This window comes from Adelges cooleyi, unplaced genomic scaffold (genome assembly GCF_023614345.1).
Source record: "Adelges cooleyi isolate 19-005CV unplaced genomic scaffold, UGA_ACOO_1.1 ACOO_flye_CR_arks_rails_tigmint_CR_PRNA_30, whole genome shotgun sequence".
Taxonomy (NCBI): Eukaryota; Metazoa; Arthropoda; class Insecta; order Hemiptera; family Adelgidae; genus Adelges; species Adelges cooleyi.
The window spans coordinates 3668869-3683776 of NW_026095971.1; positions in this window are offsets into that span (position 1 = coordinate 3668869).

The window sequence follows — 14908 nt, forward strand, 5'->3', positions numbered from 1 at the left end:
TTTGTCTACGACAATGATTCAAAGAATATTATCTGTTACCCCTCTAAGATTACATTAGTAATATTTCATTGAAAATGTTCAACTTGTATGGGGAGGAAAGATTTTTATGCATTCCAACCCGTCATTATCGCGTCGCACTGGAGAACGCCACCGAACAGGAAATAAAACAATTCGTATCAAGGTGGAAAGGTATTTTTTAATTAAAATACAGACATGTACCTGTACATAGCAATGGGGCGGTGATGTACCAGTCTGGTTGCCGATTCAGCAATTCCGGTCGATTTGCTGACACCTTTATTGTGTCTATTGAAATTAATTTTCTGGTACCTCATCTTACAAAGGCTGGTTTTCCTCTCCTCTAAATTGCATTCAATAAACAATTTCTCAAACATAACTTGTAGAGTATACGGCAAACGCTTTCCATCCTGATCCGATGTGGAAATGAAAGTTTAAGTGTTTGTGTTTAGGCAACTGAGGAGCATTATAATATTCAAAATATGTACATTAAATGTATATTTATTCTTCAATATGCTTTATAATGTAAGTGGTATCATTGGTTATAAATAAATGTATTTATAATCAATGGTAGTACATATAATATTTTATTTTTAATTTGTAACACCAATAGCTTTTCAGTACAACGTTAAAATTAATAAAGTTAATATGCGTAGCCAACGCAATTAACACATGTCTTCCAGGATATTTAATTTTAAAAAAAGGGTACCCAAGATTTTTTTCAAATTTTATCCGGCAGTAAATCACCCAAAGTCATAAGGATGTTGTTGTATGATGTATCAGTTTCTTTAACGTTACAGATTATGCAACTCTATCATAATATAATCTACTTATTCAATTAACTATTATAAACTTAACATTATTAACATTTTTTTAATAACTAGTAAGATATTATACAAGAATGTTTGGTTTAATTCCAAGGAGATTTAAGTGTAAAAAGAAATAATCATAAATATAATTGTTTTACTAATTAAATTTGCCTGTTAAGAAATTAATAAAGCAAAATGTATATCGCTTATTAAATTATTACTATACGTCTGCGTCATTATTTTCGATAAGTCCGTTGTAAAAAAGGGACGTTAACAACAAGCTGCGTCCTAGATGATAAGCACAATTAATTCAGATTTTCATAATATAATTAAATTTACGGTCTAAAATATCAAAGGCCGTTTATCTTGAGTATAGAAAGCCGAGATTCAGAGACAATCGACTGGGATTTAACGCATTTCTCAGTATTTCTCATAATTAGCATTTGTGATTATTATTAGGTTGTCAGTTAATACTAATAATTATAACAAACAGTTTATCCGGTATATTCTGAGCTAATGGAAAATAATAATATTATCATGGTAGTTATTAAGTACTCACTCGCATAAATTAAATATATTATCTCATAATAGCTATATTTCCATAATAATCAAAGCCAAAATTTAAATTATTATTATCCTCACAATAGAAAATTACGAATGCTATACATATGATATTATATATATATATATATATATATAATATTATTTTATGAATAAATGTATGGTCAAATATATGCATAACATGTGCTTCCAAAACTACAATACTGTAATTTGTAAAAAGAACAAAAACAACTAAATTAACGCAATTAAAAATTAACATATAAATGTTCGTCTTATTTAAAAAAAAAAAGAGTAACATGTAATATTAAGGAAATCATGCACGCCAAAGAATGTATAAAAATAATATTCAAATGAAAGAATAATTATGACTATTACGTATTCAGTATTTTGTGTGGTGTTAATGCAGTATAGTTGTGTTAATCATTAGTTTGAGTGGTCGTTTTTGCATTGTCAAGAAAAATCATTAAAACATTATAATATATTTATAGTATGGGTACTAAGTAAAAACGAATCTAAATTCCAGAAAATAACATACTATCACTAACATACAAATTGATAAAGTAAGGTAGTAAGAATGGAACATCAGTATCCCTGTTACTCAAAGGTCTGGTTGATGTTTTTGTTATCGCTTTACTAGAATTGTGTACTCGTAGAACTATGTTTTATACTTTGGTTTTATCCTTTATTTTAGTAAGTCATCTTAATTAAGTGAGTGTTTGTATGGCGGCCGATTTACAATGGGTATTATAGTTTCTGGATCGCCTTTTTCTGCCTTATCTATATTTTCTTTGCTCGGACAACTATATAAAGTTACTGGCAGAGCTTCAAAGATGAATAGTCTCTAATTATCACTAATTAGCTATTGAAAAATTAGTCAGTGTCGGGTAACCTACACAGTGTACTACAGTAGTGGATGAATATTGGCTATAGGATTTTTATTGTTTAAACCACATTGGGAAGCGTAACCTTTATTAGTGTAAAATTTCTTATTTAACAAACACAGCATTTGTATTGTATTTTATTAAAATGTTATAATATTTGATAAAAGTTGCCATAAAATGTTTAAATTATGTTTTTGATATAAAAACAAATATTATTAATAGTACAATTGCTTATGTAATTTATCCTATACATTTCATAATTACACATGGATAACTTAACTACAAAAACAAATATTTTTATAATGTTACTTCCATAACCTTAACAAAACATTTAGGATATGTTCATAACTTTAAATCACTGTGTGTAAAATTATTCATAGCTTTTGCGTCTCTTGGCTGTTTGGACCTTATTGAAAAACACGTGAACGTTAACAAGTTTTGAATGGTTTTAAGTTTTATCATTAAAAAATTTAAAAAAAATTCCTTATTTCAAAACTCAGAAACAAGTCAATTTTCAGGAAAACTCCCGAATTTCAATTTTCATTTGTAAGTATCTAAGATATAGTACACTTTAAACAAATCTCCTATTCTTAGCTACCGAAACCCCACGTTAAATTTCAGCATTAGTTATCGCTGCTACTATACTATTATAATTATATCTACATAAAATGGGAACTCAAATACTATACAACAATAATAATAATAATTCTTATTATTCTTCAATGGCAACCGGTCGTTTAGGATTTTTATTGATTGTTTTCGACGGTTGTGGTTTCGGTAATTTAACTTGGTGGAACCATATTAGTATACAGCACTAAGAGCGGGGGGGGGGCGATCCAGGAGCTGCTGTATATTACCGGGGGTAGGTTTTATGCGTGGACTGTTAGGCCCCCAAGTACGACACCGTGTTCTCACGACCGTGTATACGGTATACCACAGCGGTTTGCCGGCGGCTAGCTGCACGTCGCGGGCTCTGTGTACGTATAATGTATACAAGGCGCGACAACATTATATTCAATAGCCGGAATAATATAATTTTATATATATATACATATGTATGTGATTGGAAAACGACCCTCGCGGCCAAATAAATTACGTTGACAAGATACCGGTGGCAACCGGCGCGCACCGAGGGGAGGAGCAACACGCATATCATAATATCCCACATAAGGCCAAGCATTAGTAACGGCCCGTTGGCGGCTGCTGTTGCTGTTGCTCTTTCGAAATCCGCCAAAAACCATATCTGTGTACGGGTTCGGTATGTGTTTTTTTTTCTCTCTATATGTCTCGCCGTAGGAGGTGCTGAGGTCGGCCGAGGCCGTGGGGGTGAAGAGCCCGGTGCTATTTATCGGTTGTGTAGACAACATGTGCGGCGCATCGGCCTGGAACGTACACACATCAGAGCTATTGACCGCGAACATCCCCAATCGTTATGACGGCCATCATACACATACATAAAAGACTAGGGACTCGTGTGAGGGGGTAACCATTGATTAGGCTAATGGACGTCGCAAGCACAATATATAAAAATCATCCCCCGAACGCGACAAGCGAAATATTACTAAATCTCATCTCGTTATATTATTACTGCCGTATGCCGACTATTGTGAAAAAAAAAAAACAGTATTTTTCAAAAGAAGTATTGAGTCGATTACGAATGTTTTGACTGCAATACCGAAAGGATTAACTCTAAGTGTGAATTATTGCATTTTTTTTATTATTATTCGACACGCGATTAATATTATTTGAATAGAAATCGACTCGGTAGTGCACTCGGCAATAATATCCCCACGATCAGTCATGTATATATTATTCTTAATAAAAACATACACACACACATGCATGCAATAATGTGTTCAATCATAGAACCCCTTTATCATTTTTTATAACCGCAAATTGGACTAATAAAAATAAAATATTATTATTACTTATATTATACAGAGTGTATAATATATTATATTGCGCGAAAGACTTGACGCGCCCATTGACAATATTTTATTTATTCGAGTAAAATTAAATTTATTCTGTTTAAAAAAAGAAATGTCTATTAGTTTTTATTTCATCAAAATTGATCCATTAGTTTAAGTAGAATATTATTATGCCAGAAAACATTCGTATGTAATATATTATACACTGTACTTTAAAATACATCACCCCCCTAATCTGACTATTGAGTAATATGAAATATCTTATACATTTTAGTTTAATACATTTCACTGTATGATAATAAAACTAAATAAAAAAATGTAATTTAAAATTTGATTGGCATTAGAAATTCCAAGGCATTCTAAACTGAAGCGACACAAATTGTACTAACTTAATTTAGTAACAAGTAATTTAGAAATTAGTAGTTTAAAAGAGCAACAACAAAATGTTACTTTTTATACATTCTAATAGTTTTTTTCATGGGACTGAAAGCAGTTTGTTTTTTCGATGATTTAGGGTTTAGCTTTAAAACTTCTTAGTAACTTAGAATTCAAGTCTGTAAAATTATAAAAATAGAAAATTCGATATTTATTAAAATAATTTTATTTATTAAATATTGCCTATATGTGCCCCTTAAATGGCATATTAAATTTCATTCAGAAAAAAATTAATATTTTCGATATATCGTCAAATGGTTTGGTAATACTTTTGAAATTATCTTTTAAAAGAATACTAAATGTTTCAAAATATTATTTTCAAAATGTTGTTCAAAAAAAGTATTATTAATATACATTACCAATATTTTATTTGTATTTAAAATATTATGATAATGTTTGCTATATTTTAATAGTATTTAAATAACATTTTGTTTAACATTATTTTTAAATATTTTTTATATGACAATAAATTTGTTGACAGCATTTTGGAAACATTAATTTTTTTTTGGTGAGTATGAGACGAAACGTTACAGAAACGACGTAGTTGAAAAATAAAATCCATTAATCATATTATACCCATTCATATACTATATAAAAACCTAAAATTTAAAAAAAAATGTATTGTCTTATAGTTTCAACGATGTCCATTATGGTGTTGTCACAAATTACCAAGTTAATAAACGTAAATGAAACATGCAGTTAGTTGCATGTAGTTTGTGTGTTATCATCCTGTTTAATTCGAAATAATAATTACTATCTATTAAACATTGATAGCTGCAGTTAATTTTTTGGCTATTGTGTCGCAATAGTACATACGATTTTAAAGACGATTTTATTATGTGAACAGCGAACTAGTTGCATACATCGAAAGAAATGTAAAAATTTGGATAGGACGTTCAGTCAATTTACAACACAATCGGAGGTTCGACTATAAAGCTTTTTATAATGGATATATTATTACAGTAGTGAAATGTACTTTTAAAAATAACTGCACGCGAACAGTGTTTACCAGTTCAGCGTTTGACGTGTAGAGCCTAAAGACAGATTTATTCCACCGACCTGCCATTCGACAGCTTAGCGGGCGCGCGATCGTTACTCAACTCCCAACGGCTGAAAATAATGTTTTTTTTTTAAAACCCGACAACGGCTTCAGCCTCTTTAACGCCCCAAAATCACAACCCTATCGCTTGCATGGCTTTTATTTCACACGTCATGGTCTGGCGCAGACTACCGTCTGATTAAGGAGAAACATAATATATTATCTGCTGTCTATGTTCCAACGGTGTCATTCGAACGCGTGCCGGATTCGCGAATCTCTTCCTTTTTGCATATTTTATTATTTTCGTTTGCCAGCTATACAAGTAAGAAGTACAGAGAGACTCGGCTTGACTGTTGTCGAGCACAGCTGCAGTACTTTCATGAGAACCGTCGCCGCTGTTTGTCTAAAGAATTTAATAATACCATAATCATTTATGAATAAATCAAACAAAGCGATTACTGTTATTAGTAAACAAACCATGATTACGACGAATACATAATTAGTTCCGAATCCTAATATTAAAATCCAAAATAAAACTTGCCTTTAATAAAAAAAAAAAACGCCGAGTCATTTAGCCGATGTCATTAATTATAACGGAAAACTATAGAAGAGAATGCACAATAGATTTTTGCATGATCCCAGTCCTGATATTGCCGCTGTTTGATCGTGGACGGCTTTTATAAAAAACGTCCATATTGTTTTTCTGCGTAGGGTTAAACGAGACACCCTTTTCCGATTGAATTAACAAGTTGACTTTCGAACCGTCGCGTCGAGACTAGATTCACAAAGGTACATGGAGTTTTCTTCAAAATACAAGCCTACCTTTTTACCTTTGATGCGACGCTGAGAAGATATTTTTTATGAGAAACCATAAGAAACGCATTACTAATTGTGTCTACTTATCTGGACGGCAGTCTAAGCTATTAAGTGTCAACCATAGTCATAGTTAATGTAATTTTAGCTGTCCATAATTAATTCAGTTCAGCTACAAAGTTAATTTTATATAGTCAATACTATGTAAAACATTTATATACCCTACAATTTTTTACAATAATCTTTTTTTTTTTAATGGTCTAATATAATGTTTTTGCTTTACTGAAAGGCTAAAACAGTATTGGGTTTTAACTTTTAAGACCACAGAAATTAAAAACTTAATAACTCGATGAAGTTATGCGATGAGAATTTAAGAAATAATAATGACCCGAGCTTTATGGTGCGAATTTTAATTTTCTGTAATCTGCAATTTGTTAGAAAAATTAATTTGGTTATAATTATAAAACTGAGCTTATGATTACTGAGATAATAATTACAAAAAATCAACCGTATATTTATTAATGAGATAACGCCGACCTTTTTTACATGTATGTGTTTTTGCATTTCATATATTTAACTGGACTATAATCAACGTTTTTTAATTATAATGAGTATATCGTCATTTAATTGTAATGGTATATTTTTTTTTAGTATTTTATTTAATTAAAAACGTGTTAACTCAATTAGAAGAGTGCGATAAAAGCTGTCGGATTGCGAGAAAATGATTTAATTTGAAATGACACACATGATTGTTATCTATGCAGTCCCCATGGTTCGTACGGATATGAGATTGATTACGTTATTGTTGCAAAAAATAAAAATGAAGTACAGTTAGTATGTGACCATCGAATGTGATTGAACGATAATTGTTTTGTTTTTAGTCAAATGCACAATACTAATAAAGCATATCGCTTTCAACTTTATAGGGGAAAAAATGAGCAGAATTTAAAATTGTGCGACATAATACGAATTAATGGCCTTGTTTGATGTTCTATATTTAAAGTTATGCGATTTTATGATGTCAGTATTTACCGCTTTACCTACCACATATCGATTTTGTTGAATATATAATATGGAATTTTAAAGAAGGTTGTATACGTTTTAGAGTGATGTTACCGACACCATCCGATCTACCCAAGTAATAAATGGAACGAAAAAAAATGTAAAATATATTGAAGCTACACATAATACATGATATTATGCTTTTTTTTCAAATTGGTTCTATACGCAGTACATTGTATTTGAAACACCCAACAGGTACTGTATTTAATTTTTATGTGTAACATTAATACAAATATTTCACTATAAAGGTCATCATTTTATCAAGCAAACGTTTGAATTGACTCTCTCCTTTTGTGATGGTATGTTTATAAATAGTAAAATATATCATTGGGGTGTTTTCTTATTTTAATTTTAAATACATACTTTTTTAAATATTATAAAATGTAAACTATGCATATTTTTAATTTTAGTACGCTGTATCATATAGTGCACTCCGAGTTTGTCCGGACAGTATACGCCCAAATAAATTGTTGTTTTTTTCTAAAACCATAACAATACTTGGTCGTATGTATGGCTAAATACAATATGTATTTTATATTTACAAATATTAAAAAATTCTTAAGAAACACAAGCGTGTTTGAACGGGTCATACAAAAGCAAAACACATTCGCACGTGGAGCGTTAAAGTGACTGCTGTCATATGGTTTACTGCCCTCGGTTTGGCAACATACATAATATAATATATTATTTAACGATATTAAAAGGTTTTCGCGCCCCATCAGGAAACACCCTAACCGCAGGAAACAACTGGTTTCTCTCGGGGGAAATCTAACAATCAACCGCTATTTATTCGGCTCATCGACGTTTCCATAACATTGTTCCCCCAAAATCCAAGTTTTCCTCTGCCGCGTCGAACTTTGAGTTTTTTTCTTATTTTCTTTATTATTCTATAGTTCGGTACCCATCCTCTTCCACCGATTGTCCTCTCCTTCCTCCCTGCTGCACTTTATCGCGGTATGTTTTTTCGGAGGCGCTTATTCGCCTTTTCCGCTGCGTTTTTACGACCAGCACTGAGCACACACACACCAACAACCACGAGGGTGCGTAATGGCTTGGAAATATGACTAAGAAGTTACCCAGGTGCCTGGATTTTTTTTTTTTTGGCATTAGGCCGTGATTTAATATGCCCTCGGGGGTGTAGTACTTGACACCCCTCGTGCCCTACCGTAATTGTTATGACTCGAAAACGTGACAAACGCATCCGCCGGTCGAACGTTTGCGCCTTTCGACGGAAACGTCTTGTAAACTGCTACGTCGACGACCATCTTAACTCCTCGGGTTTTTGGGTTCGCGTTACAAATTGCCCGGAGGTGTCCTGAGTGACATTAATTCGCGGCAACCGGAGTGTGTAATGATAAAGTGTTGTCTCATATCTAAACGACACACGTGTCCGACTATTAAATTTGATATAAGACGGCACACCCGCCGTCGGCGGGTAATGTGTTAATCGCGCAGATTAACAGCTAAAATATAATCATAAATATTATTATTATGCTTCACGACTCACACGTTATTTAATGTATGGAATCGTGAGAAAATCCACTTTTGCACTTACTTCTGGTACAGCTGCTGCCTGTTGCGTTGTCCAGATACATTGTATTTAAGACTTAACGGTGAATAATTATATTGTAGCCGTATTTCAATATGCTCTTCTGGTATTCATTCTAAGGTTAGTTTTTCAGTTTCCCAAATCACTTTGATCCATACTGCATATTACTAGGAATTAAATGTGGTGGTGTCCTTCTCCTTCCACATAGTAGTTTATGAGCCGGTTATAGTCCAATATTGCTAATGTCAAATGTGTACCAAACACGAACTAAACTATAAAACATATAAATTAAAACTAACTTTTAGTTATGCAAACAAAATTGCTGCACTCCCTAATCAAAAGTTGAGAAAGTTATGAATAGTTTTGTAAAAAAAAATTAAAGCTCAGCCTAAAATTTCATTAAAATAAGTTTTGTTTTATACGATGACGTGAATAATATTATACCTAACGGACTATATGATCATGGTACAAACGTGTTTAAAAGCATTTCCAAATTTTTTGGATTACCTCTCTTCTTATTTCGAAGTTTTTAAAATCTTGCCTATCTCATATAATCTGTAACCTGTAAAATTTGCATCTTTCAAATAAAGTGGACGTACCGAATGCATATAAAACTGTGAATTTTCTATTCCATACAGTATACGTATAATGTTATCTCAATAATAGTAAAAAGATTGTATGAAAATTATTAATTAATAGTATTACAAGATCAAATTAATACGACTGTAAGAAAATTTACATTTTTATGTCGCTCTTAAATAGAGTTTTAAAGTATTAAAAAGCTTTAAGTCACTTGATTCAATAACCACCACTGTTAATACGGTATAAATTTATTGTATGACTTATATATACCAAATCTATGAGCTGTTAAGACTTCACTGACCGTTTCGGTTTCGAATAATATAAAAGTACACATTATTTGATTATATTATTTCACGTGAAACCGTTAATACCGAATACGCCGTTGTTACGCCGTATTAAATTAATAACAATTATATAAGCTATAGCGGACGCAATGACCAAACGGGCCAGAAACGATTTACATTTTTCTTATTCTTGTAATAATATTATTATCATTATTTCCCGAAACAATTATATCAATAATATCCCGTCAAATTCCGTTCCGTTTCGGCAGCTTTATTAGGCCACGGCTCGGGCGTAACCTTTCCAGTGGGGTTCTAATCGACAATAGGCGGTCTGTTGGCTACGAACAGCGGGAACAGGACGCACACCTATCTGCGACCGACGACGGCGGTAATACACGAGGAAATCACTAATGACCTCCGCCGAAAGATATCAACACAACAATATGAAAAAAAAAAATAATAATAATAACAATTTATAATAAAAAATATACACAGTACAACGAAGCGACGACCGCCGAACGATTGTCTACCGTGGTAAGTACTAGCTGCCGTGCGATATCATATGAATTTTCCGACCTACAATGACTCCGTGCTGGAACTGATCGTGTCCAGCGAAACGCGTACGGACGGACACGCACTGTTGCTCGAAATTGTTACTTCACGCAATTACTTCAATTATTATATACACTTAACACGAGTAAAAATCGTATGATACACGACTAATCGGGCTGAAGGTCTGTGCGCCGTAGTTTCGCCTTTAGCCGTTTTACAAGTCGACTGCCCTAGCTAACTTTTTACAAGCCACAAGAGTACTAAACATTGGTAATACCCATGGCATTAACTTGTGAAAGGTTCTAGCAGGGATTCTTTAAAAATAGTGGCGAATCGCAATCGATGAGTTTTAGGTAAGGAAACTATAACGAAATAGTGCCTGCGCTTAGTTAATTTAACCGTCTCTATGAAGATTTTAAGCGATCTCTTTTTTTTTTTTTGGAAATTTTACATTATATATCCCTATAAACTTTCAATTGCCTAAAACCGTTCAATATCAAATCTGTAAGCAAATTCCGTTGGCCTCCTCACTAGGTCTTGTTGGAAACCGATTTTGGAGACGCAGACTGGTACATTTTTACCGATACGAAACCAGACCATCCCAAATATTCGAGATTAGTTCTTTTATTATAAAAATTCATCGTACAAAACAACTGACTAATTTTAAAATATACGTTTCAATCTAAATTTACGGTTTTTGTTTTTCGCACTGCGCAGAGGTACGGTTACCGACCTTGGTAGTTTATCATAATACAATATTATAGTGTATTTATGCATTTGTATTATCCCAAGTTTACAAACGATTTCCGAGAAATAATATTGTACAAGACTATATTATCCTCAAAGGAACACTGAGTGTATTATATATTTATTAGGTTTCCTATTACTAAAAAGTCGTAGGACAGAAATCCAACATGGTTTTCAATTAGCAATAAATATAAGTCGGGTGTATAATAAAAGTTTAGAGCTCTTCAAAACAATTTAACGAACTCGGAACGGTATGGACAGTCGCGTAAATCCTACTGTTGTAATCGTATCGTTTCAAAAAAAAAAAAACTTTTAACGATTTTACAATAGGCTTATATTTGAATAAATATGTAGCTATATATATTTTATGGTCGGTTATATATTTGTGGTGATTTTTTTATCCCGGGCCAGTCAATATTACCCTGGGTTTAATTAATAATTTCATTTTTTTCCCATTGTGCTTTCTATGACGTGATCTAGATTTGTTTTCTTAATTTCAGCTGTGGAAGCAAATAACGCAAATTTTTCGTGTAAATTTTATAATATTGTTGTAATTCGAAAAGCGCCATGTTAATCGAAACTCTGTTGAACCGTAAAATAATGTAGTTTGCTATTAGAACTAGTGTTTACATATATATATATATGCTTCAGCTTAACTTCTAGACACGACAAAGTTTATCGGCGAGTCTCTGCAATTAAAAAAAACCTCATTGTAACTATTTTACTGTTCAACGTGTAATGGGTTTTATATACCACCAGTCTGTCGTTAATGTGCCGCGCAGTAGAAGTTGTCAGAACCGCTAAGTGAACAAAAACAAAATAAATACCAATAAACACAGGGACTTTGAGACCGCCGTCGCATTTGCAGTTACTTCTTGCGGTCGAAAACTTCCGACTTCCAACATATAATAATAATATGTATAAATCCTGTAGCTCGCTATATTATTATAGCAGCAGTCTAGCCGTGAAATTATTCCACAGTAGTAAATAAAGGCGCCGCGCCGGTGGACGACGGCAAAGACAACGGCGACAGTGGAGAAACAGTTCACTGAACTTTTTGACAAGACATTACGGCAGAAGTTTGTTGGTCAAAATTCCAAACTTCACTCTGGTTTCCGAGTTATTCGCAATCCGGACAGAACTTACATCTCGCAAACAAGTTCACGCGCTGAAATTAGAACGTCACTTTTGATGACTCAGTACATTGTGTTGTTCGTTCGTATTTCAATGATGTTGGATTTTCCCAGTATTTTTCTACTGAATTCTTATCAACAGGTTTTTAACACAAGAAGTGTACAATACATTTTTCAATATCGCCCTACGGGTATAACTAAATCCTGATCCTGATATTTTTCACAATTAACAATTTATGCTGGTTTCGAAACTTACAATTAATCCAAAAGAAACTCAAATTTTTTTTGAAGCATTTTAAAATAAGTAAACAACAAATTGTGTTGTGAGTATCCACTCAAAATTTTAGCTCTGTACGCGGCGTTGCGACAAATCGTTAGAAATTTGTGTTTATTACGACCAGATAGCTTCATATCCCCTTTTAATTGTACAATAAAGTGTAAGAAAAAAAAATAATGATTATAAACTTCATAGACTTTATTATATTTTCGATTTAAGCTTTAGCGTGTACATAAGGGTGTGTCAAAACTACTCAAAAACTAATATAACATATCTTGCGCAATTCACTTTTAGAAAGTTAAACAATACTACATATCTAATTATTTTTTGTTTTTTTATTGTTTTATTATAGTTCAACAATACCCCAAAACCAATTTTTTTTTACTTGATGTTAAAAATAAAATTGATTTGGTTACCGCGAATGAGTTTGTCAAAAAAAAAACAAATTCCAAATGCTTGGTTAATGTAGAACGAAGCGTTGCCGTTCGCATTGCATTATAGACACAACCGGAACAAACCGCTTTGTGGCGATTGAGTGCAGTTAAACGGCACTTACATAATATGCGTTGTTGTTCGACTTTGTTATTGTTTTAAACTTAATCCTTACAGAATCCCCTCTACAAACAACCTCAGATGTCACATAAAGAATTGCATCACTGGTAAACAAAGCTTACTCCTACTAGGACGAAAAAAATAAATACGTATCCCAGCTACTTTGAGTTATTTTATAAATTTTCCAGATCGAAGCCAAAAAAGACAAATTATAACAACAACAAGGGATCAAAACAGGGACTAAGTCGCATTGCGACTACCATTGGTGCCATCAAGTCACCGTAGACTGCGTTCTCTATTTTTCCTTTGTTTGTTCGTCCGTTAAGTCGTACTATTGCCATCGTGGTCAGGATTGGCACAAAACAGTTACTGCCACGGAGGCGAACGCTCAAAGTTTGAAAATTAAATCCTCTTGAATTACAAGTCATTAATACAGTTATTAATGCCCTATCCAACTTAGTAGAGAATCCACAGTAACTTACAATATACTGTTAATATAGTTAAATAAATAATAACAAAAAGACTCATCGCCTACTTTATTGGTTTATTGTTTTTTTAATACTTATTTAATTAAAAATCAATGAATGAAAAACACATAACAAAGCGCCAACTATATATAGCTTTTCGAAAATGTTTCTCCATATTTTATTGTTTATTGTAAACTATTTATGCTATACTCATAACATACTCCTTTCTATTGTCCTTAAAGGACGTCACACCTTTCATATTTTTTGGTTAATAAAAGGAGTTCAATCTAAAGTTGCTTTTTAGAATCGAATTTTAAAACTCAAACTTAAGTCCATCTAAATTTATTGATATTTATAGTAAAATGTGAAATCGCTTTTTGTATTATTGTTTGTTAGACAAAATAGGCTCTAGACAATTTAGACTATGACTGAAAATGCTACTTAAACTTTGTAACGCTATCATTACACCGGTTATATAGTTACAATATTCACGTGATAATATAGGTTTTTTACAGTTTGTTTTTGTAGAGGATTAACTTTGATTAATGAACGGAGAATCCGACACTGTTATCTGCGTGTAGTCACACTTGAAGATTTAATTCGCCGTACATATTTAATGACCATTTGGAAGGTTAATAAGTGGTACACATACCCTCGGGGTGAGTCAGCCAATGAATAAATTATCGTGTCGGGGGTGAATCGGAGTTGCACAAAACCGATTAGCGCACATTTTGATCATTCTCTACCGCAATTCGAATTGCAAAACTGTAAATGACATTCGTGCATTTTGAAATATACAATCACAATCCCAAGAGATGTGTTTGACGTTGTATACTTTGTAACATAAAGCAAGGGTGCAATTTTGATGATATTATGATCCACCAAAAAATAACTATAACGTTAATACAAGGGTGTGGCAGAATCGGTTGGTCGCAAAAAGTCCCTGTGGGTGGGGAATTCAAGACAGGCCCGTGTTATAGCTTTGTGTATGATAGATGTTTTTCGTACGTTCCGTACGGCGATGTACTCAGAAAAACAAGTAGGCAGTAACACATTATTTTAGCAAAAACAAGACTTATCGCCCGCATTAATCCGTATTGGAATTATTGGATTAATCAATTCCTATTAACCGCGCTGTAGGAATTTCACTCAGAACCGGAGCAGTTGAACGTAGTTGTATCTCCAGGTCTTACAAGCTTTCGAGTACCCTTTGTCTTTTAAT